This window comes from Ceratotherium simum, chromosome 33 (genome assembly GCF_057802395.1).
Source record: "Ceratotherium simum simum isolate JZ-2026a chromosome 33, ASM5780239v1, whole genome shotgun sequence".
NCBI lineage: Eukaryota > Metazoa > Chordata > Mammalia > Perissodactyla > Rhinocerotidae > Ceratotherium > Ceratotherium simum.
Genome location: NC_141932.1, coordinates 25,728,544 through 25,751,747, shown reverse-complemented (window position 1 = coordinate 25,751,747; position 23,204 = coordinate 25,728,544). Strand labels below are relative to the sequence as shown.

General features: G+C 41.6%; 1 pseudogene; it reads left to right on the top strand.

Moving 5' to 3' along the window:
- Nucleotides 1-21,771: 21,771 nt before the first annotated feature.
- On the top strand, nucleotides 21,772-22,860 carry LOC101389746 (histo-blood group ABO system transferase pseudogene; annotated as a pseudogene).
- Nucleotides 22,861-23,204: the final 344 nt, after the last annotated feature.

The following is a 23,204-nucleotide window of genomic DNA, read 5'->3' as shown; positions in this document are numbered from 1 at the left end:
CGCCAGGAAAACACCGGAAGTCCTACCTAGACGGGTTTCGCCCACACGGAAAGGCGTCTCTCCAGGGCCTCCATTGGTCCAGCGCCGCAGACGCACGGCGCAGGGGCATCTGGGTAATGTAGTTCCTACCGGGCCGCCGGCCTTCACGAAGCGCGGCTGCTGCACACTGCAGGGCACTGGCCAAGGGAAGGGCAGGGCGCTGGGAAGTGCTCGCGCGAAGCTCTGAGAGCTGGAGGGGATTTCGCTCCTCTTAAAGGGATGTACACGGAATTTCCATGGAATGGAATGTAGTAATGGATTTCCATGGTATGTAGTATGTAACTGATCACAGAAACGTTTAGAGACCTTCTTTCAGATATTCTGCAAAGCTGCAAAATCAAATAGACACACAATACCACAATGTCAGTTTGATACCAAGTGTGTCCCCTATAAGCTGAGAACTAATAAATATTATCTTGTTTCTCTTCAAACATGTGTGGACTGAAATTTCAGAGTTCAATTTTGTGTGCCCTAGTTTATTTGGTCAATACATTAGAGAAAAAACTCCAGACACCACCATGAGGGGACTGATGGAGGGAGGGATGTCAAGTGGATAGTGGTGGGTGTGCCACTGGTTCAAACAGAAAATTTCCCGGTCTGTGTAGCCAGTCATTGTTTCCAATCCAGGAGCAGCACTGTTTCATCATGATAATATTTCTTAATTCGTGTGCTTACTTATGTTAAAAAAAAACAAAAACAAACAGAACCACACAGTAGTTAAAGTTGTAAAAACATTTTATTCAGGAACTATTGCAGTAGGGGCACTAGACCTCAGTATGACCTGGGCTCAATTCTGAATACAACAAGTAAAAGTGAGGATTTATAGCCAAGGAGCAGGGTGGGGGTCAGTGGATGGAAAATTACTGAGAGGAAACATCAGGAGTAGGGGGAATTTTGGTTAAACAGACCTAGGAGGATTCTTGCTGAAGGTAGGCCAGCATGATCAGATACCACCTGGAGGATTGTGGGTGATGAGGAATTTGATCAGATACCAAGTGTAGGGGATTCTGGCTAAACTGACATTGTGATTTTTGCTGCAGCTGGCAAATGCAGGCCAGACACAGAAGGATGCCAAAGTCAGGGCCTAGAGGGCTTGGAGAAGCCTGACTAAAGTTTAATTCAGAAGAGTCTTTGTCATTGCCCCCTCTAGTTCAAGGAAAGAGGATGCATTCTCCTCTCCTCTGTACAATCTAAGTCCATTTCTTGTTCAGTCACTTTTGTTCCTTAAGGACCAGCTAAGCCGTTTGTTGAGACTTAGTAGTAAAAGATATTTGCTGGATGGTGCAAGCAGTCAGGTATTTACTAAAGGTAGTTTCTAAGAAAATAAAAGAAAAGCAAAGATTAATGATTGGAGCAGACTATAAACTTAGTTTCTAAGTCTAGAGGGCAGCCAGTCAAGATTTCTAGATGTTGGGCCAAAGCATCTTTTGTGGTTTGAATGTCTTTGGTCATGGCATTGGGTGTTCTGGTGAACTTTTAGAGTGGCCCACACAATAGCAGGCACAAAAGTTGCCCGTACGTGATCTGTTGTGCTAATTTATCTGAAGTTTATATTAAACCGTCCAGCTGCACCTTGCAGGGATTTGGCAAAAGGACAATTTTAGTTCTCGGTGATGCCAAGTCATGAGGATGAGAGAAAAATTTGAAATGTTAATTACTGACAAGATGTGCAGGAGGCAGGATCCAGTCCAGTTTACAGGTGGATATCAAAGTAGAATGTAAAACGGAGTTTACCAAGAGGTGAAAAGTAGCTCAAAGACAATGAACAGGATTATAATCTAATAGCCCACAAGGGCGCACGTAAAATTTCTCTTTACAGTCATCCCCCTTTGGATTCTTGTTTAAAAAATAAGTCTGATTATATTTGTTATATATAGTTATATTTGGCCTTGTTTCCATAAGTGCAGCAAGAATGGTAATTTACCACACAGACCTTTTTAATATTGCTTTGCTGTAACTTTTTAGAAGGAATCTCAGATCAGAATTTTAGAAGACTCTCAAAGCCAGGAAGACAAACCAAGAATTCACCACCAGATTTTGCCTTCAGTACATATAGATTTGGGCAAATTCTTTTCTTCTCAAGATCCCCAAAATATCCTAATGACCTTCCTTTCTCACCTGTATGGCTGGGAACACTGTAAGTCAGATACCAGGCGAGTTTTTCTAAGACAGCTTTGTAATCGTTGGCTCCAAAGTCAACCTTAGTTCCTTAAAACTATCTCATCATATTTTATTTTAGGCATCTTTCTCAAATATGACATTCCAGTGGAAGCCTTTGTAATATAGCCAGTGTTTCCAATTATGTCTTGTTACAAAGAGGACTGATTCTTTTTGAACTTATGCAGTTAACTATAGTGCCGTAAAAATAAGAACACTCATAAGAGTTTCTGAATTTTGGAGGTATCAGGCAGAGAGAAAAGAGAAATATTTCATCTTATTTACAAAAGTAGAATCTACTAAATGGCTGTGAGTTATAGATAGCTTAAGAGTAAAGGAAAAGTGTTCCTTATATCCAGAATGGAACATTAAAGAACTAGCAATATTCCAAATGAAAACCTTCAATGTTCCAAACAAAAATCAGCCTTCGTCAGTTCATTTCATCCCATGTAATGAATTCTGGTTCCAGTTATCTTGAGTGAGCAGTTTCATGAATTCATCATCTTCTCCACTAGTGTTCTGGAAATTCTTACTTAGTCCAATGGTATGGTCTCAAAGTTATTTAAACAATGCCATTAAAAGCCTGTACTCCAGAGTACCTGTCAAAGTTCTTCCTGTGGGTTTCTGAGATAGTCCTTTCTGTTGAAGACAAATCATTTTGGTTGGTAGCTGATTGTAAGTGCTTTTAAAGAAGAATCAGAGTAAAATAAAAACTATCTATGGATGACAAAAGACTTGAAATGGCCATGGTTGAAGATCTGACAAGAGTTCACTTGACAAGGAAATTTGGTTATTTCTTTGACATACAATATTTTAAAATAATAACTGGATTTATGGCTGATAACGTTATACCAGGACATATCATGTCTGCAAGGGTATTGACAAATCTATGAACCTCAACAATTTCTGAAGTATTTATAGTAATAATATTTACCCATATGAATATAACCTAAAGAAGTTTAAGCATCACTTCTCATTTGACAATGCTTCTCATGCAATTTAGCATATCAAATAAACCTAATTACTTTTAACATCTCTCTTTTTACAAGGTTAAAGAACAAATTCTTTGAAACTTTCCCTCTGGGAAATCTGAAGATCAGTTCTACAAGAAGATTTCATTTAGGATTTGATTTTGGGAAGGCAAAATTGTCAAAAATATAAAACACCTTGGCTTTTTTAAGGAGTGAGAAGACTTGATTCTCTTAAATAGTTAAGGACGTGATAAAGGTTAACACAAAAAAGCCCAGGATATTATTCTGATAAGACACAAATTTTTTGTTTCCTAGATGGATTATTTAAAAGGTAAAGAAAGATCTTTTACAATCTCTTATTAAGAGCAGACCAATAATCTAAGAAAACTTTGTTGTTTTAAGAGAGAAAACCAAACTCTAGTTTTGTATCAGTACACTATTGAGTTCATTTTTTTAAGCCTATAAATAAACCCATTCAATCTTAGTCAGCTTTGACTATAGTAGTAACAACTGTTGGCAAAGATGTGGAAAAATTGGAACCCTTGTGCGCTGTTGGTGGGAATGTAAAGTTACACAACCACTATGGAAAACAGTATGCAGTTGTTAAAAAAAATTAAAAATAGAATTATCATATAATCCAGCAATTCTACTTCTGTGTATATACCTAAAAGAACTGAAAGCAAAAGAATTGAAGACATGAGGTGTCTTCACACATGGGTGTAAAGTGGTATTTCATTGTTTTGATTTGCATTTCCCTAATTATTAGGGATGTAAAGCATCTTTTCATATGCTTCTTGGTCATTTGTATGTCATGTCTATTCAAGTGCTTTGATTATTTAAAAAATCAGGGTTTTTTTGTTGTTGTAGGAGTTCTATACATATTCTGAATATTAATCCCTGATCAGATGTGTGATTTTCAAATATTTTCTCCCATTCTGTAGGTTACCTTTTTAATCTGTTGATAGTGTCTTTTAATGCACAAAATTTTAAAACATCCATGAAGTCCAATTTGTCTATTTTTTCTTTTGTTGTCTGTGCTTTTGTCATCATATCCAAGAAATTATTGCCAAATCCAATGTCATGAGGCTTTTATCCTTTATTTTCTTCTAAGAATTTTATAGTTGTAGCTCTTATATTTAGTTCTTTGAGTTATTTTGAGTTAATTTTTACATACAGGGCAAGGTAAGTATCCAACTTCATTCTTTTGCATGTGGACATCCAATTTTACCAGAATTTTTGCTGAAAGGACAGACCTTTCACCCTTGAATGGTCTTGAGACCTTGTCAAAAATGATTTAACAATAAAAGTGAGAGTTTATTTCTGGGCTATTCTATTCCATTGGTCTATATGTCTGTCTTTATGCCGGTACCACCCGGTTTGGATTACTGTAGCTTTGTAAAATGTTTTGAAGTCGGGAAATGTGAGGCCTCCAGCTTGTTTTTCTTTTTCAAGATTGTTTGGGCCATTTTCATACGAATTTTAGGATAGATTTTTCTATTTTTGGAAAAAATTTTGACAGGGATTGCATTGAATCTGTAGCTTCTTGGATGTTTATATTCTTGTCTTTTATCAAATGTGAGAAGTTTTTGGCCATTATTTCTTCAAATAATCTCTTTATCCCTCTCTCTCTTTCTTCACCTTCTGGCATTCCCACAATGTGTATATTGGTCCTCCTGATGATTTCCCACAGCTCCCTTAGATTCTGTTCACTTTTCTTACCTCTTTTTTCTTTCTGTTCCTCAGACTCAATAATTTCAATTGTCCTACTCTAAGTTTGCTAATTCTTTCTTCTGCCTGTTTAAATCCAATTTTGAATCCCTTTAGTAAATTTTTCATTTCAGCTATTGTACTTTTTAGCTTCAGAATTTCTTTTTGGTTCTTTTTTGTTTTCTATTTCTTTATTGCTATTTCCATTTTGTCCATACATAATTTTCTTGACTTTGAGCATCTTTAAGATAGTTGTTTTAAATTCTTTGTCTAATAATTCCACCATCTGGTCTTTCTCAGGGACAATTTCTGTTGATTTCATTTTTTTTTCCTTTCAATGGGTCATGCATTCCTATATCTTTCTATGATTTGTGACTTTTTTGTTGAAAACTGGACATGTAAGTCTCATAATATGGTAAATCTGGAGATCTAAATCTCCCTCTCCCCCATGGTTTGCTGTTTATTTCATTTCATTTCATTTTTATGGTGCCTCTGTGCCAGGGATCAGCCTGAGGTATAAACTCAAGGTCTCAGGTATTTTCTGCACCTGCACCTTTCCTGTGTATGCACAGTGACTTTCTAAATTCCCCCACATATGTGACTGCTTTTGAATGTGCTAGTCTTTAAATGCCTGGCTCCCAAAAGTGGGAAGAGAGAAAAAATAAAGTGGGGGGAAAATGTGCTGCCTTTTAAAATCCTCTGGAAGTTTCTGCAGCCAGAGAGAGAGCGGCTTGCAACAACGGTTGCCTGCCCCTGTGTCTGCACCTCCAAGATCAGAGGTAGCAATCAGCAATCAGAGCACAGATCACCTATATTTGGAGGACAGAGTCTTTATTGACCACCTGGCTCCACAAGTTGCATGCAGGCAGCTCTAGGAACACATGCACGGCTGCTTGTCACAGGGCTGGGGGTGGGAGATGGTTGGCTGCTACCACACAAATCGCTTAACCTGACTGAAAGTAACTTCAATTTATTAGTCCAAGCCTTCCCAAGAAAGTTGCAAACCTTCAATAGGTTCCAGAGTTCCAAAATAGTTACATCAGACAGATTCTGCCGGAGCAATTGTTGTCTGGGTGGGGACATGGAATCCTGGCACTTCCTAGTCCGCAATCTTCCCTCTAGCTCTGCTGCTCCTTCACTTTTGAGGGGTAATTTTGCTTAATACTGAATTCTAGGTCAGTGGAGTTCTTTCTTTCAAAAATTTAAATATTTCTCTCTACTCTCTCTTGCTTACATGGTTTCTGAAGAGAATCAAATGTAATTCTTATTATTGATTCTCTGTAGGTAAAGTGGGTTTTTTCCTCTACCTTTATTACCTTTATTCAAGATTTTCTTTCTGTTTTATTTTTTGTACCATGAATATTATACACCTAGGTGTAGATTGTTTTGGTATTTGTCTTTTTATTAAAAATGGCTAATTTTATTAATAATGAAATTGTCTTGAGAATTTGTGTTACTTTTTTTAACAGATTTATTGATGTATAATTGCTATAAAAGAACTGCACATATTTAGTGTGTACAATTGGATGAGTTTGGACATATGTGAACACCCGTGATACCATCAACATGACAGACATATCCAACACCTCCCAGAGTTTCCTGTGTCCCTTTGTGGTTTTTGTTTGTTCGTTTTTGTGATAAGAACACTTAATGTGAGATTTAGCCTCTTAACAAATTTTGAAATGCAAAATACCATATTGTTACTATGAGCACTGTGTTGTAAAACATATCTAGAATTTTTTTATGTAGCATAACTGAAACTTTATACCCACTGAATAACAACTCCCCATTTACCCCTTTCGCCAGCCCCTAGCAACCACTATTGTATTATCTGCTTCTATGAGTTTGACTATTTCAGATACCTTGTATAAGTGGAATCATGTAGTATTGGTCCTTCTGTGACTGACTTATTTCACTTAGCATAACGTCCTGAGTTAATCCAAGTCATTGCAAATGGCAAGATTTCCTTCCTTTTAAAGGCTGAATAATAATCCATTGTGTGTATACACCACATTTTCTTTATTCATTTGTCTATCAATGGACACTTGGGTTGTTTCCATATCATGACTATTGCCAAGAATGCTACAACAAACATGGGAGTGCAGTATCTCCTCAGGATCTTGATTTTAATAATTTTACATATAAAATTATTATAAATTTGCATATAAAATTATTATACCCAGAAGTGAGATTACTAAGTTATATCATGGCTCTATTTTTAATTTTTTTTTAATTTTTTGTTTATTGTAGTAACACTGGTTTATAACATTGTATAAATTTCAGGTGGACATCATTATACTTCTATTTCTGCATAGATTACATCATGCTCACCACCCAAATACTAATTACAACCCATCACCACACACATGTGCCGAATTATCCCTTTCGCCCTGCTCCCTCCCCACTTCCCCTCTGGTAACCACCAATCCAATCTCTGTCTCTATGTGTTTGTTTGTTGTTGTTATTACCTACTACTTAATGAGAGAGATCACACGCTATTTGACCTTCTCCCTCTGACTTATTTCACTTTGCATAATACCCTCAATGTCCATCCATGTTGTCACAAATTGCTGGATTTCACCATTTCTTATGGCTGAGTAGTATTCCATTGTGTATACATACCATGTCTTCTTTATCCATTCGTCCCTTGATGGGCACTTAGGTTGCTTCCAAGTCTTGGGTATTGTGAATAGCGCTGCAATGAACACAGGGGTGCATGTATCTTTATGCAGTGGTGTTTTCAAGTTCTTTGGATAAATACCCAACAGTGGAATAGCTGGATCATATGGTAGATCTAGCCTTGATTTTTTGGGGAATCTCCATACTGTTTTCCATAGTGGCTGCACCAGTTTGCACTCCCACCACCAGTGTATGAGAGTTCCCTTCTCTCCACATTCTCTCCAACACATGTTGTTTCCTGTCTTGTTAATTATAGCCATTCTGACGGGCGTGAGGTGATATCTCATTGTAGTTTTGATTTGCATTTCCCTGATAGTTAATGATTTTGAACATCTTTTCATGTGCCTGTTGACCATCTGTATATCTTCTTTGGAGAAATGTCTGTTCAGGTCTTTTGCCCATTTTTTAATTGGGTTGTTAGTTTTTTGTTGTTGAGATGCATGAGTTCTTTATATATTTTGGAGATTAACCCCTTATCAGATGTATGGTTTGCAAATATCTTCCCCCAATTGTTAGGTTGTCTTTTCATTTTGTTGATGCTTTTCTTAGCTGTGCAGAAGCTTTTTAGTTTGATGTAGTCCCATTTGTTTATTTTTTCTATTGTTTCTCTTGCCCAGTCAGACATGGTGCTTGAAAATATGTTGCTAAGACCGATGTCGAAGAGCGTACTGCCTATGTTTTCTTCTAGAAGTGTCATAGTTTCAGGTCTTACATTCAAGTATTTAATCCATTTGGAGTTAATTTTTGTGTATGGTGTAATGTAAGGGTCAACTTTCATTTTTTTGGATGTGGCTGTCCAAATTTCCCAACACCATTTGTTGAAGAGACTTTCTTTTCTCCACTGTATGTTCTTGGCTCCTTTGTCAACGATTAGCTGTCCATAGATGTGTGGTTTTATTTCTTGGCTCTCAATTCTGTTCCATTGATCTGTGTGTCTGTTTTTGTGCCAGTACCATGCTGTTTTGGTTACTATAGTGCTGTAGTATATCTTGAAATCAGGGAGTGTCATACCTCCAGCTTTGTTCTTTTTTCTCAGGATTCCTTTAGCTATTTGAGATCTTTTGTTGTTCCATATAAGTTTTAGGATTCTTTGTTCTATTTCTGTGAAAAATGTTGTTGGAACTTTGATAGGGATTGCACTGAATCTATAGATTGCTTTAGGAAGTATGGACATCTTAACTATGTTAATTCTTCCAATCCGGGAGCACAGAATATCTTTCCATTTCTTTGTGTCTTCTTCAATTTCTTTCAGCAATGTTTTATTGTTTTCGGTGTACAGATCTTTCATCTCTTTGGTTAAGTTTATTCCTAGGTATTTTATTCTTTTTGTTGCAATTGTAAATGAGATTGTATTCTTAATTGCTCTTTCTGCTACTTCCTTGTTAGTGTATAGAAATGCAACTGATTTTTGTGTGTTGATTGTGTATCCTGCAACTTTACCGTATTCGTTTATTACTTCTAAAAGTTTTTTGGTGGACTCTTTAGGATTTTCTATATATAAAATCATGTCATCTGCAAATAGTGACAGTTTCACTTCTTCCTTTCCAATTTGGATCCCTTTTATTTCTTTTTCTTGCCTGATTGCTCTGGCTAGGACTTCCAGTACTATGTTAAATAGGAGTGGTGAGAGTGGGCATCCTTGTCTGGTTCCTGTTCTTAGAGGGATAGCTTTCAGTTTTTCACCATTGAGGAAGATATTAGCTGTGGGTCTGTCATATATGGCCTTTATTATGTTGAGGTACTTTCCTTCTATACCCATTTTATTCAGAGTTTTTATCATAAATGGATGCTGTATCTTGTCAAATGTTTTCTCTGCATCTATTGAGATGATCATGTGATTCTTATGCTTCATTTTATTAATGTGGTGTATTACATTGATTGATTTGCGAATGTTGAACCATCCCTGCATCCCTGGAATAAATCCCACTTGATCATGGTGTATAATCTTTTTAATGTATTGTTGTATGCGATATGCTAGTATTTTGTTGAGGATTTTTGCATCGATGTTCATCAGTGATATTGGCCTATAATTTTCTTTTTTTGTGTTGTCCTTGTCTGGTTTTGGTATCAGGGTAATGTCGGCTTCGTAGAATGAGTTAGGGAGCTTCCCCCGCTCCTCAATTTTTTGGAAGAGTTTGAGAAGGATAGGTATTAAGTCTTCTTTGAATGTTTGGTAGAATTCACCAGGGAAGCCGTCTGGTCCTGGACTTTTATTTTGGGGGAGGTTTTTGATCACTGTTTCAATCTCCTTACTGGTGATTGGTCTATTCAAATTCTCTATTTCTTCTTTTGTTTGTCTTTTTTTTGTTTTGTTTTGTGTTTTTTGTTTTTTGTTGTTTTTGTGAGGAAGATCAGCCCTGAGCTAACATCCATGCAAATCCCCCTCTCTCTCTTATTTGTTTTTTTGCTGAGGAAGTCTGGCTCTGAGCTAACATCTATTGCCAATCCTCCTCCTTTTTTTTTCCCCCCCAAAGACCCAGTAGATAGTTGTATGTCATAGTTGCACATCCTTCTAGTTGCTGTATGTGGGACGTGGCCTCAGCATGGCCGGACAAGTGGTGCGTCAGTGCGCACCCGGGATCCGAACCCGGGCTGCCAGTAGTGGAGCACGCGCACTTAACCGCTAAGCCACGGAGCCGGCCCTTCTCTATTTCTTCTTGATCCAATTTTGGAAGATTGTATGATTCTAAGAATTTATCCATTTCTTCCAGATTGTCAAATTTGTTGGCATATAGCTTTTCATAGTATTCTCTTATCATCTTTTGTATTTCCAAGGTGTCTGTTGTAATTTCTCCTCTTTCATTTCTGATTTTACTTATTTGAGCCTTCTCTCTTTTTTTCTTGGTGAGTCTAGCTAAAGGTTTGTTAATTTTGTTTATCTTTTCAAAGAACCACCTCTTGGTTTTATTAATTTTTTCCATTTTTTTTTTTTTTAGTCTCTATTTCATTTATTTCTGCTCTGATTTTTATTATTTCCCTTCTTCTACTGATTTTGGGCTTTGTTTATTCTTCTTTTTCCAGTTCCTTTAGGTACATTGTTAGATTGTTTATTTGAGATTTTTGTTGTTTGTTGAGATAGGCCTGTATTGCTATAAACTTCCCTCTTAGAACCACTTTTGCTGTATCCCATAAATTCTGTATGTCATATTTTCATTTTCATTTGTCTCCAGGTATTTTTTGATTTCTCCTTTGATTTCTTTGTTGACCCAATCGTTGTTCAGTGGCATTTTGTTTAATCTCCATGTATTTGTGGCTTTTCTGATTTTCTTCCTATAGTTGATTTCCAGTTTCATACCATTGTGGTCAGAAAAGATGGTTGGTATTATTTCAATCTTCTTAAATTTATGGAGACTTATTTTGTGGCCTAATATGTGATCAATCCTAGAGAATGTTCCATGTGCATTTGAAAAAAACGTGTATTCTTCAGTTTTTGGATGGAATGCTCTGTATATGTCTACTAGGTCCCTCTGTTCTAGTGTGTCGTTTAAGGCCAATGTTTCCTTATTGATCTTCTGTTTGGATGATCTATCCGTTGGTGTAAGTGGAGTGTTAAAGTCCCCTACTGCTATTGTGTTACTGTCTATTTCTCTTTTTATGTCTGTAAATAATTGCTTCATATATTTAGGTGCTCCTACATGGGTGCGTAGATATTTACAAGTGTTATATCCTCTTGTTGGATTGTTCCCTTGATCATTATGTAATGCCCTTCTTTGTCTCTTTTTACAGTTTTTGTTTTAAAGTCTATTTTGTCTGATATAAGTATTGCTTACCCTAGCTTTCTTTTCATTGCCATTTGCATGGAGTATCTTTTTCCATCTCTTCACTTTCAGCTTGTGAGTGTCTTTAGGTCTGAAGTGTGTCTCTTGTATGCAGCATATATATGGGTCTTGTTGTTTTATCCAACAAGCCACCCTATGCCTTTTAATTGGAGCATTTAGTCCATTGACACTAAAGCAGCTATTGATAAGTATGTACTTACTGCAATTTTTAAACTTTTTTTTCCTCACTCTTTTAGTAGTCCTTCTCTGTTCCTTTCTTCTTCTATACAGAATTGATGGTCTCTTTAGTTTGACCTCTGTCTGAAAGCTCTATTCTTTAACTCCCCTCCTCCCTCATTTTATGTTTTTGATATCATATCTAACCTCTTTTTTGTACATTTGTATCCATTACCCTCTTATCATGGAAATAGATGATTTTTCCTATTTGTGGTCTTCTCTTTTCCCCTTAAATCAGTCCCTTTAACATGTCTTGTAGCATTGGTTTCTTGGTGACAAACTCCTTTAATTTTTGCTTGTCTGGGAAACTTTTGATCTCTCCTTCCATTTTGAATAATAACCTTGCTGGGTAGAGTATTCTTGGCTGTAAGTTTTTTCCTTTTAGTACTTTAAATATATCGTGCCACTCTCTTCTAGCCTGTAAGGTTTCTGCTGAGAAGTCAGCTGATAGCCTTATGGGGTTTCCTTTGTACGTAACTTGTCTTTCTCTGCGGTTTTTAGGATTCTCTCTTTATCTTTAATTCTGGACATTTTGATTATGACGTGTCTTGGTGTAGGCCTCTTTGGGTTTATCTTGTTTGGTGCTCTCTGTGCTTCCTGTACCTGGATGTCTGTTTCCTTCCTTAGGTTAGGGAAGTTTTCATCTATTATTTCTTCAAATAAATTCTCTGCCTCTTTGTCTCACTCTTCTCCTTCCAGGACATCTATAACATGGATGTTAGTGCACTTGATGTTGTCCCAGAGGTCCCTTAGACTGTCCTCACTCTTTTTAATTCCTTTTTCTTTTACCTGCTCAGCTTGGGTAATTTCTTCTAGTCTTTCATCCAGCTCGCAGATCCATCCTTCTGTATCCTCTACTCTGCTTTTGAGTCCCTCTAGTGAATTTTTCTTTTCCAGTATTGTATTCTTCATTTCTGATTGGTTGTTTTTTATATCTTCCATTTCTTTGTTGACATTCTCACTGAGTTCATCTATTCTTCTCCCCAGATCAGTGAGCATCCTTAACACTCTTTGTTTGAACTCTCTGTTGGGTAGGTTGCTCATTTCTGTTTCACTTAGTTCCTTTTCTGGGGTTTTGTCCTGTTCCCTTACTTGGAATGTATTCCTTTGCCTCCTCATTTTGCCTCTTTCCCTGTGCTTGTGTCTATGTATTAGGTAGGTCAGCTACGTCTCCTGCTGTTGGATAGGTGTCCTTATATACATGATGCCTTAGGAGGCCTCCAGTGTGCTTGCCTCAGTTCTCAATGTTCCAGGGCTGACCCCTATCTGGGCTACGTGTGTCCTTCTGTTGTGGCATGTTTGCTCTCCCTTAGGCGCCCAGGGAGGCTGAGTTATGCTCCTGGCCAGCTGTTGTAATGCTCAGCTGCTTGTAGTTGTTGTGGGCCCTTCAGTCTCTTTATGGGGTGTGGGGAGCCCCAGCACAGTTGGGTGCAAGTTCTAATACCACGTTTGTGTTTCAGTATTTCTTTTAAGTGAGTAGGCCCGCAGCGTGGCAGGTTGTTAGGCTCAGGGGCTTACAAGTGCTATAAGCCTCCATCCTTTAGGTCTCTTGTCAGCTCTCTGAGGATTGCAGCTGGGTGGGGCTGGCCTCAGGCACGGGAGCACCTAATTGTTTCAGGCTTTGAAAGGTGGGGCAAACCCCCTATGTGGGTCTTTGAGAAGCACAAGTCTTCTGCAGCTGACAAGCCCTGCCGCCCACAGTTCCACACACACAGTCAACACTGTCCTGCCCCATGTGCACGCCCCCACCTCCTGAAGTGGACCCAGTCTCTCCACGGGGGAGCCCCACACACTGCACCACCACCCCACACTCTCCACCTGCTCCTTGTGCATGCCCTGCCCCACTGAAGGGGTGTCAGTTGCCAGGCTGCAGAGAATCCAGTCACCAATCTATGCAAGCCCATAAGTTACCTGAGGGCTTGTTGTTGGGTGGGGCCAGTCTCTAGGGTGGGCTGCCTGCCCTGGCTGAGCTGGATTAAATCGGTGCTCTAGTGGGTGGGGCAGACTCTGGGCTAGCAGGCCCCAGGGAGAACTCCAATGATGTCTGTGTCAGCACGCCCACATCAGGCCACAACAATGGCCACCACCAATGTCCCAGTCCCTGGAGAGGTCTGACCTCTCACTGCAATGCTCTCAGAGCCTATCAGGTGAATCTCTTTTCACCAAAGGGCTGTGCACCTTTCTTTCTGGTAATTTTAGGTTGCTTTCTGAAACTGGTGAGTTTGCGCGTGAGCCCTTTAAGAGCTGGTTTTAATTTCTTTGTGAACCAGCTTTTCTGGGGGTGCTCCCCAATGTTTTAGTACCAGGCAAAGTCAGATATTATGCCACTTGTCTCGACTGTGCTGGGTCCACAAAATGCCCACAGGGGGAGTGCTCCCCAGCTCAGGCCCTGCTCCTCCAGGGAGGGCTGCGTACCTTTCGGCTGCTCCCGGGCGGCCGTGAAGCACTGCGGCTTGTGAAGGTGGCGCTTTTTCTCTCCAGAAGGGAATTTCTGCCTCTTCCACCTCAATTAGGATTGTCGTTTGTTGCAGGAGTTCCTCTTATCCAGTTTTCAGTTCTCTCTCAGGGGTAATTTTTCCACGAGTAGTTGTAAATTGGCTGTGTCCGCGGGAGGAGGTGAGTTTAGAGTCTGCTTACTCCGCCATCTTGACTTCTCTCCTCTCTATTTTTAATTTTTTTAAGAATCTCTACATTGTTTTTTATAGGTGTTGCACCATTTTACATCCCCACCAACAATGTACAAGGGTTCCAATTTCTCCACAATCTTGCTAAACTCTTTATCTTTTGTTTTTTTAATAATAGCCATCCTAACAGGTATCAGGTGTTATCTCATTGTAATTTTGATCTCCTCTTCCCTGATAATTAATAATGCTGAGCATCATTTCATATACCTGTTGGCTGTTTGTGTGTCTTCCTTGGAGAAATTTTTGCTCAAGTATTTTGCACCACTGCCCTTCAGGGATGTCTCAGAAAGGGGCTGCGGTGCCTTCAGCTGTTCATTTTTAGGTGGTGCCTGCTTATCACACAGAACCATGTGTAAACCAGGCCCAAGTTTTCTCTTCCTCTGTCAACTGATTGTAGGGAACTCCTCATGAGTTGGGAGACAGAAAGTAGTGTGGCAGGAGTGGAGACTGTGGAAATTAATAAAAGAAACCTTAACTAAATTGGAGTTAGGAAGGCCTGAAGGGGGAGCTCTCTTGCCATATCATACATTGTCATTTACACCAAAGATCCCATCTCTGACAGGAATAAAGACTTCACTCCCTACCCAGCAACAACCCAGCCAATTAGAAACACAACAGCTCAGCCAATGAGAAGCCATTGCAGCCCTGAACTGTTACTTTCGCCCAATGGACTTTAGTTTAGAACAGCACCTCCTTATTCCCCTTTTCCTCTATAAAAGGAGCTCTCCTCCTCTGTTTTCTGGATTTGCCTATGGTTTGCCGTAGTATGCATGCCTTGAATTGCAATTCTTTTGGCTATTTCTGAATAAACTCATTTTGAGGGTAAAATAACAGATGAATTTGATTTTTAACTTGACAGTGGCATTTGGGCCACTTCTCCATGTAACTTACTTGTGCCTTCAGGGCTTGCTCAAGCCTGATCTTGTCTATACCACTTCCATTTGAGATAGAGTGTTGCTGTGCACTCCTAATTTTCTCACTTGGTGAGTGAGACAACACCATTTATGATGGGCTGCTCAGGCCAAGTCAAGTTTCTCAAGAGGAGTGTAGTTATCCACAGGGCAGGGCAAAGCTTTTCTCCAAACCACTAAGGAATGCACTGTGTTTCACTTTTAGGGGCCTACCAGCATCATTGGATCTGCTGGATCACATGGCCCAAGTGGCATAGCAGCTTACGTGGCAGCCTGCACCTGTTACAGTGTCTTCTCTTGTTCTGGGCCCCACACAAAATAGCAGCTTTTCAGGTTACTCAGTAAATGGGCCAAAGTAGCACATCCTGATGAGGAATGTGTTTTCTCCAAAATCCAAAGAGGTCCACAAGGTGTTGGTTGTAGGAGGGGCGAAATGCAGCAACTTACTCTTCACCTTAGAAGAGATATCTCAGCATGCTCCACACCACTGGACCCGCAGAAATTTCACCAAGATAGAGGGCCCCTGAATTTTTGTCAGGTTTATTTCCCATTCTCTGACATCAAATGTCTTACCGATAATTCTAGAGTAGTTGATACTTCTTGCTCACTAGGTCCAATAAGCATAATGTCATAAATGTAATGGACTACTGTGATAGCTTGTGGACTGGAAAGGTGATCAAGACCCCTGCAAACTAAATTAGGACATTATTATTCCTGTTGGAAAGCCGATATACCCCTGAGGTAGGACAGTGAAGGTGTATTGCTGGACTGGCCAGCTGAAAGCAAGCTATTTCTGGTGGTCCTTACTAACAGGTAGAGAGGAAAACATTTGCCAGATCAATAGCTATATATTAGGTACCACAAGAAGTGCTAACTTGCTCAAGCAATGAAACTCCATCTGGAACAGCAGCTGCAATTTGAGTCACCATTTAGATAAGCTTACTACAATCCACTGTCATTCTCCAAGATCCATATGTTTTCTGCACAGGTCAAATAGGCAAGTTGAATGAGGATGTTGTGGGAATCTCCATCCCTGCGTCCTTCAAGCCCTTCATGGTGACACTAATCTCTACAATCCCTCCAAGAATGTGGTTTTGCTTTCAGTTTACTGTTTTCTTAGATAGAAGCAGTTCTAGGGGCTTCCACTTGGCCTTTCCCACCATAATATCCCTCACTCCACAGGTAAGGGAACCAATGAAAGGATTCTGCCAGCTGCTATGTCTATTCCAATTATGCATTTTACAACTGGGGAAATAACTCCAGGATGATTTCAGAAACCCACTGGACCCACTGTGAGATGGATCTGAGGTAAAACTCCATTGCTCATTTGACCTCCATATACCCCTACTCTGACTGGTGGACCACAGTGATGTTTGGGTTCTCCTGGAATTCCTACAAATTCAGAGCCAGTGTCTGGTAATCCCTGAAAAATCTGCTTATTTTCTTTTCCCCAAAGCATGGTCATCCTAGTAAGAGGCCATAGGTCCCTTTGGGGAAGGTTGGGATAAAGATTAATAGTATACATTTCTGGCAGTGTAGTGAGGTCCTTCCTCAAGAGGACACAGCCTCCCCTTCATTCAAGGTAGTCTTTGTCTGTAAACTGGCTCATGTCTAGGAATTGATTGATGGGCTGCAACTCTCTGTTTTTATGATTCAAGTTAGACTTTTTTTCACATGACTAGATCTCTCCTGCATATACAGATCAAGTAAGAATGTAATATACTTCCTATCTATTTCATCTGTAAGAAACCATGATCAACTAGCCAATGCCATAGGTCTCTAGGAGTTATATTATTCTCATTGCTGCTTTAACTCTGCTGTCCATTATGGTAACCATGCTCACTTTGCCTTTGACAATTAAATGCTGCCACTAGGCCCCTGCCAATCCAGGATCCAATTATTCCTATTGCATTTAGGTTTTCCAATTCAGTGGCAGCAATTCCCACCGTAATTTCTGACCTACAAAGAAGAGTGATCACAGAGCTCCTCAAGGATGCTGGGAGCTGCCCTTACAAGTTTGTTTCTCACAGCAATAGTGAAAAATGTGTCCTCTGGTCCCTCCCACGATGGTGAGCAGATCTCAGATGATAAATACACGCCAATATTCTGACCTCCCTAGCCTTTGGATTCCTTCCACTATAATATACCAAGGCAATTCTGGCATTTCAACTTCGTTTAGTGTAAGCCACCTTTTGGTGCATGTTTCCGCCAACCAAACAAACTGTTAGAACTCTTTCTAACCCCCTGAGCTGCAACATTAAATCTAGAATTTCTGATTAGTGGATCAATATCTATAAATTTAGCTTGATCCAAATTTGTGTTCCTTCCATCGTATTCCCACACCCTTATTATCCATCACCACACATATTCTCTTTATTTCTGTCTGTATTAATTGGAAAAATCATGTAGTTCTTTTTGAGTGTATTACACCTCCTTATGCATCACACTTTGTACCTCAGCTCTCACGTTCTGCTGGGACTTGAGTCTAGTTATAGGTCTAGAAGCAAAGAGTGGTGGTAGGGATGGGTCTTAAAGAGAATCAGCAACATCTTGCAGTGCAACTACTTCAGAGGAGGCCATTACAGTTTCCTTAGGCAAAGTAAAGTTAATCTCCTCACACAGGTGTAGAGCAACTGCTTCTACTGGCAAAAAAGACTCATCAAACTTTAGGGGTTCAATGTCCCCAGCTTCATCTGGATATTTTCATATGTCCTCATTCCAACTTTTAGGATCCCATTTCTTCCCAATGAACACCTTCATTTTAACACCAGACACCCTGTGAGGTCGGGAATTCAATTCGTGTTGTGATCCAGCCACTTGCAGGATGAGGCTCTGGGTTTGATTTTCAGCAATCTCAGCTCTGCAGCTCCAGGAGATGAAGATTTCTTTCAGAGCAGACATAGAACTTTCATGTTATTCATGTGGTTCTTGATCTGGAAATTTTAATCCTTAAACTCATCCCTTTCTTTCCCCACCTTGTCCAGTGCATTTAGGAGCAAGCAGCCAATGTCCATACTTGTTAGTTTGACAGAAATGTTTTAAGTTAACTAATATATGGCCACCCAGAACCTTGCCTCCGATAAGTACTTTATTAGGGGTATCCAATGGTGATGTTTTGTATATCTCTATTGCCACATCACACCAAGAACTATCAATGCTCTTTTTGCTACTAGAAATAGTCATTAGTGCCTTTAAATCTAATCAAATAAAAACCAATTCCAGAAACCCCAGAACCAATTCAGAAAACTCATTCTTAAGATTCTGTTCCTCTAGAACCATTCTCTGTACCAAAATCTGTATTATTCATGGTTCTCCAGAGAAACAGAACCAGTAGGATATGTGTGCATGTGTGTGTGTGTGTGTGTGTGTACGTGTATGTGTATATATATATATAGAGAGAGAGGGAGAGTTTAAGGAAATGGCTCATGTAATTGTAGGGGTTGGCAAGTCCGAAATCTGCAAGGCAGACCAGCATACTGGAGACCCAGGAAAAAGTTGACATTGAAGTCTCAAGTTTGAAGACAGTCTGGAGGTATAATTTCCTCTTCTTTGGAGGACATTACTCTTTTCTCTTAAGGCTTTCAACTGATGGCTGAAGCCCACCCACATTATGGAAGGTAATCTGCTTTACTCAAAGTCTACAGATTTAAATATTAATAGCATCTAAAATATACCTTCACAGCAACATCCAGACTGGTGTTTAACAAAAAAATGGGTACCATGGCCTAGCCAAGTGGATGTATAAAATTAACCATCACAATCATGCATTACGAGAGTATCCCAAGTTGTGCCTAAGAAGCTTTCTTGGAAAGCTTCCTCCAAATGAGCAAAGGTGGAGGAGAGGTCATCCTGGTGGGATTGGGGTGGAGAACAGTCTGGGAAAGAACAAAACAAGACTGCTGAGGAGGCCTTGCCAGTGCTCCTGATGTGTCTGTGGGTGCCGAGGGAAGGGTGAGGAGCCAGCAGGAATGAATTATTCCCAGTCTGATTCCCACTTCTTCCCCCTTAGACAATTGTAGATGAAGTGAGGGATTGTCTCCATCAGCTATGAAGGCAGTCAAGAGAGGGTTTACTCTGAATATCATCTTGGGACTTCCCAGGTCTAGGGAGGTTGGAGAACCCTGCCTCCTCTCCTGGAATGTGAGTCACAGAACGGCCCCTTGAGTTCCAGGGAAAGAGGAGAAAGCAGGGTTTGGGGGAGGCATGGTATGGAGGATTTGGGTGTTAGGATTAAAAAGTGAACATTTGGGGGCCGGCCCTGTGGCGTAGCGGTTAAGTGCATGTGCTCCGCTGCTGGCAGCCCGGGTTCGGATCCCAGGCACACACGGATGCACTGCTTGTCAGGCCATGATGTGGCGGCGTCCCATATAAATTAGAGGAAGAAGGGCATGGATGTTAGCCCAGGGCCAGTGTTCCTCAGCAAAAAGAGGAGGATTGGCATGGATGTTAGCTCAGGGCTGATCTTCCTCACAAAAAAAAAAAAAAAGAATATTTGGACAATGGAAAGACCCTATGCAGATGGCTTGAAGAAGATCCAGTCTCATGTGCTGAGAGGCTAGGGTCAAGGAGGCCATATATGAGAGCCTGACACAGAGAACAGGTGATGCCGTGGAGATAGGAGAGCCTGGAGGTTCCCAGGCTGATGTCCCAGCAAAGCTGAGCAGTGAGGGCCAGCCCAAGAGCTTGAGGGCTTCACTGAGTCTTCCTGCCTGGTCCTTCCCCACATCAATGGTGTCTGCCCCATTCTCTCTACCACTTCATTGTGTGAATACCTTTTCCTGCCGGATTTCCAGGCAAGGGCCATGGGGAGCACAGCAATGAGCTCCCTGCCACCACTGCCCTGGGATGAATGGACAGCCCCATGCTCCCCTGACATGTACCAGAGGCATAGACACACACAGTTATACTCACAAGGAAGTTGAGTGCATGCTCCTCATCTTCTGGTGTCATTTTCTCATTAACAAAGTTTTTCTGTTTTCTGGCTATGGCAATATAGCAAGTTTGTCTTGGTATTATACAACTCTATTTGTAAAGTAATAAGGAGTACCTGTCAGTAATATGCTAACATCCTTGTGCATAACTGGGCAAATGTCACAATCTGGACCATAAAGGTAAGGTGACACTCCCTTAAATGACACTCATCAAAATGCACTTATCCCTTCCCCGTGCCCACATTCTCCGAACCTGGGAACATTTCAGAACCCTCAGAGACCCATCCACTTATGCTGGGGGCAGGAACAAAGCATCACAGAGCAGCACAGGACCACCAGCCTGCTGCATGGAGCAGGTGGTAAGTGCTCCCTGCCCACTCTGGGGCCTTTTTATAACTGCTGTCAGTCCCACAATGGGGTAGGAAGGGTCTGTGACTCAGGCCTCCTTTTCCAGGAGGCACCTCCAGAGTTTAGAATTACCTGGGGCTGCAGAGAGAAGACGTATATGTGTTGGCAAGATCAGAAGTCCTCAAGTCGACAAAGGGCACTGGCTCAGCCTCCCTGCTTGTCTGGAGGGCTTTGTCTGAGGGTCGCTGACATGGGAAGCATAAGGGAGAGAATCGAAGGTAGCTGATTGGGAAAGGGACTAGGAAAAGGAAATCCCAAAGAATACGTAAGTGAGGCAGAGGGTAGGATACAGGGTGGCCAAGAGCCCACTCCTGATATTTACCACTACATTTGCAAATTGATCAGGGGCCTGTCAGTACTATGCTAACATCCTTATGCATAACTGGGCAAACTACTTAGCTGGCTTCAGCACTTACCAGCTAGCCATGTGGTCCTGGGCCAGTCGCCCACCTCTCTGAGCTTGTTTACCCATCTAGACCATGAAGATCATGTAGAATCCACTCCCCAGTCTTGTGGTGAGGAGTCAGCAATATAACACACATAAAGTTTACCAGCCCTGGTACCTGCAAAGTAAATGCTCAGTTGATTTTAAGTGATTGTTAGGAAAATAAGGGAAACAAACATTGATCTGTAGACCTTCTGTCCCCTCCACCCTGGCTCCCAAATCAGGTCTCCTGAAAGATGGCTCCTGTTGGCTGGTATGGACGTGATCTTGAAGACATTCTGATCTTGACTTCATGGATTTTTCAGGAAACCAGGTGCTTAGCTCACAGCTAGTACGTGTCGAGGGAAGACCAGAGCACAAGCCCTGACCCCCTGGTCAGGCTCCCTGGTGGCTGCTGCCCTGCCTGCTTTCATCACAATCTCTGTCCTTGACTGCTCAGGGGCCTCCCTTGAGCCAGTCCCCTGGGCCTGTTTCAGGAGGCCTGACTTCTCTCCTGCACGCTGGCCCTTGAGTTCTAGCTGTCTGTTGACTAAGTCCGGCCACCTGGTTACTCTGACAGCATGTCAAACAGAAGCTGAATTTCTCGAGGTCTGCGTGGATCCTGTCTTTCTCTTCAGGGCACCCCAGAATGCCCCCATGCCCAGGTGCCCCCTTGTACTGGGGTCAGGCCTCAGGGGAGCCTGGGCTGCTGGAGTAGTGAGCAGGGAGTGGGAGCGTGGATGCTTTAGGGTCAGAGGTTCAACCTCACCCTGCCTCGAGGAGACCAGTGAGGGTGGAGTCAGGAGAGACGAGTACCCTCATTCTGCGGAGGAGACAAGAGGTGGCATCCTTCTGTCGTGCGGGCATGGCCCAGCTACTGCAAAGATTGGCTGGGACACAAAGATGTTGCTCACTTCATCGAGTGACCTGTCTTCTCCTAATAGCTCTTGCCTTGGCCTTCTTTGGCTATTGTTACCTGAATCCGAGAAGCCAGAAGCTGGAAGGTACCCGGGCTGGGGCAAGTGTGGCTGTTAGAGAACGCCACGGCCTGCAAGATGTAAAATTATCAAGGATGGTGTATCCCCAGCCACATGTGCTAACACTCTCTAGAGAAGATGTTCTTCTCATGACCCCTTGGCTGGCTCCCATCATCTGGGACAAGACTTTCAATATCCACATCCTGAATGAGCAGTTCCGGCTCCAGAATGCCACCATTGGATTAACCGTGTTTGCCGTAGAAAAATACATTGTCTACCTGAAGCGGTTCCTGGAAACCGCAGAGATGCACTTCATGGTGGGACACAAGGTGAACTACTATGTCTTCACTGACTGCCCAGAGCACGTTCCTCTCATTTGCCTCCAAAAAGGAAGGCAAATCGTCATCCTCAAGGTCCGGAGCTATTCCCACTGGCAGGACATCTCCATGCACCGCATGGAGATGATCAGCAATTTTTCTGAGCAGCGCTTCCACCAGGAGGTGGATTACCTTGTGTGTGCAGATGTGGACGTGATATTCAGCAACCACGTGGGCGTGGAGATCCTCTCCTCCTTGTTCGGCACCCTCCATCCTGGCTTCTATGGGCTCAGTCGGCACTACTTCCCCTATGAACACCGGCCTCGGTCACAAGCCTGTGTTCCTGAAGATGAGGGGGACTTTTATTATATAGGAGCCTTATTTGGGGGCTCAGTGGCAGAGGTTTACAGGCTCGCCAAGGCCTGCCATGAGGCAATGATGGTCGACCAACACAATCACATTGAGGCAGTGAGGCATGACGAGAGCCACCTGAACAAATATCTCCTCTACCACAAACCCTCCAAGGTCCTCTCTCCTGAGTACATGTGGGATAAGCTGCTACTCTACTATATGTGGGAACACCACGGGATTAACATGTCCAAAACCATAAAACAGATTAGATTGAAGGTCTTAGAGAAGCTTTACCAAGTGCGATACTGATGAGAAACCTTCCGGGAAGGGCTTAGAGAGGGCGATGCTCAGCTAGCTGAGTCTTCCTCCTGGCATGCAGCCTTCATTAAAACCATTTCTAGCAGAAAGAGTATAACTGCTTCCTTTTCCTGTCTGGCTGAGCCCTCTCACTGCCTCCCCAAACTCAGTCAGGCCTAGCACCCTCCCCTCCCCCATCCTCCTGCCAACACCAAACACACACACATTTAGGCTGGCCTGATTCCTGGGTTCTGGCACAAGTTCCCAGAGTTTCCACCACCTTTAGCTTCTCACTGTGTGCTCCTAACACCCTTCAGGATGGAGAAGGCGGGCCGTCTCAGCCTGTCCTGACAAAC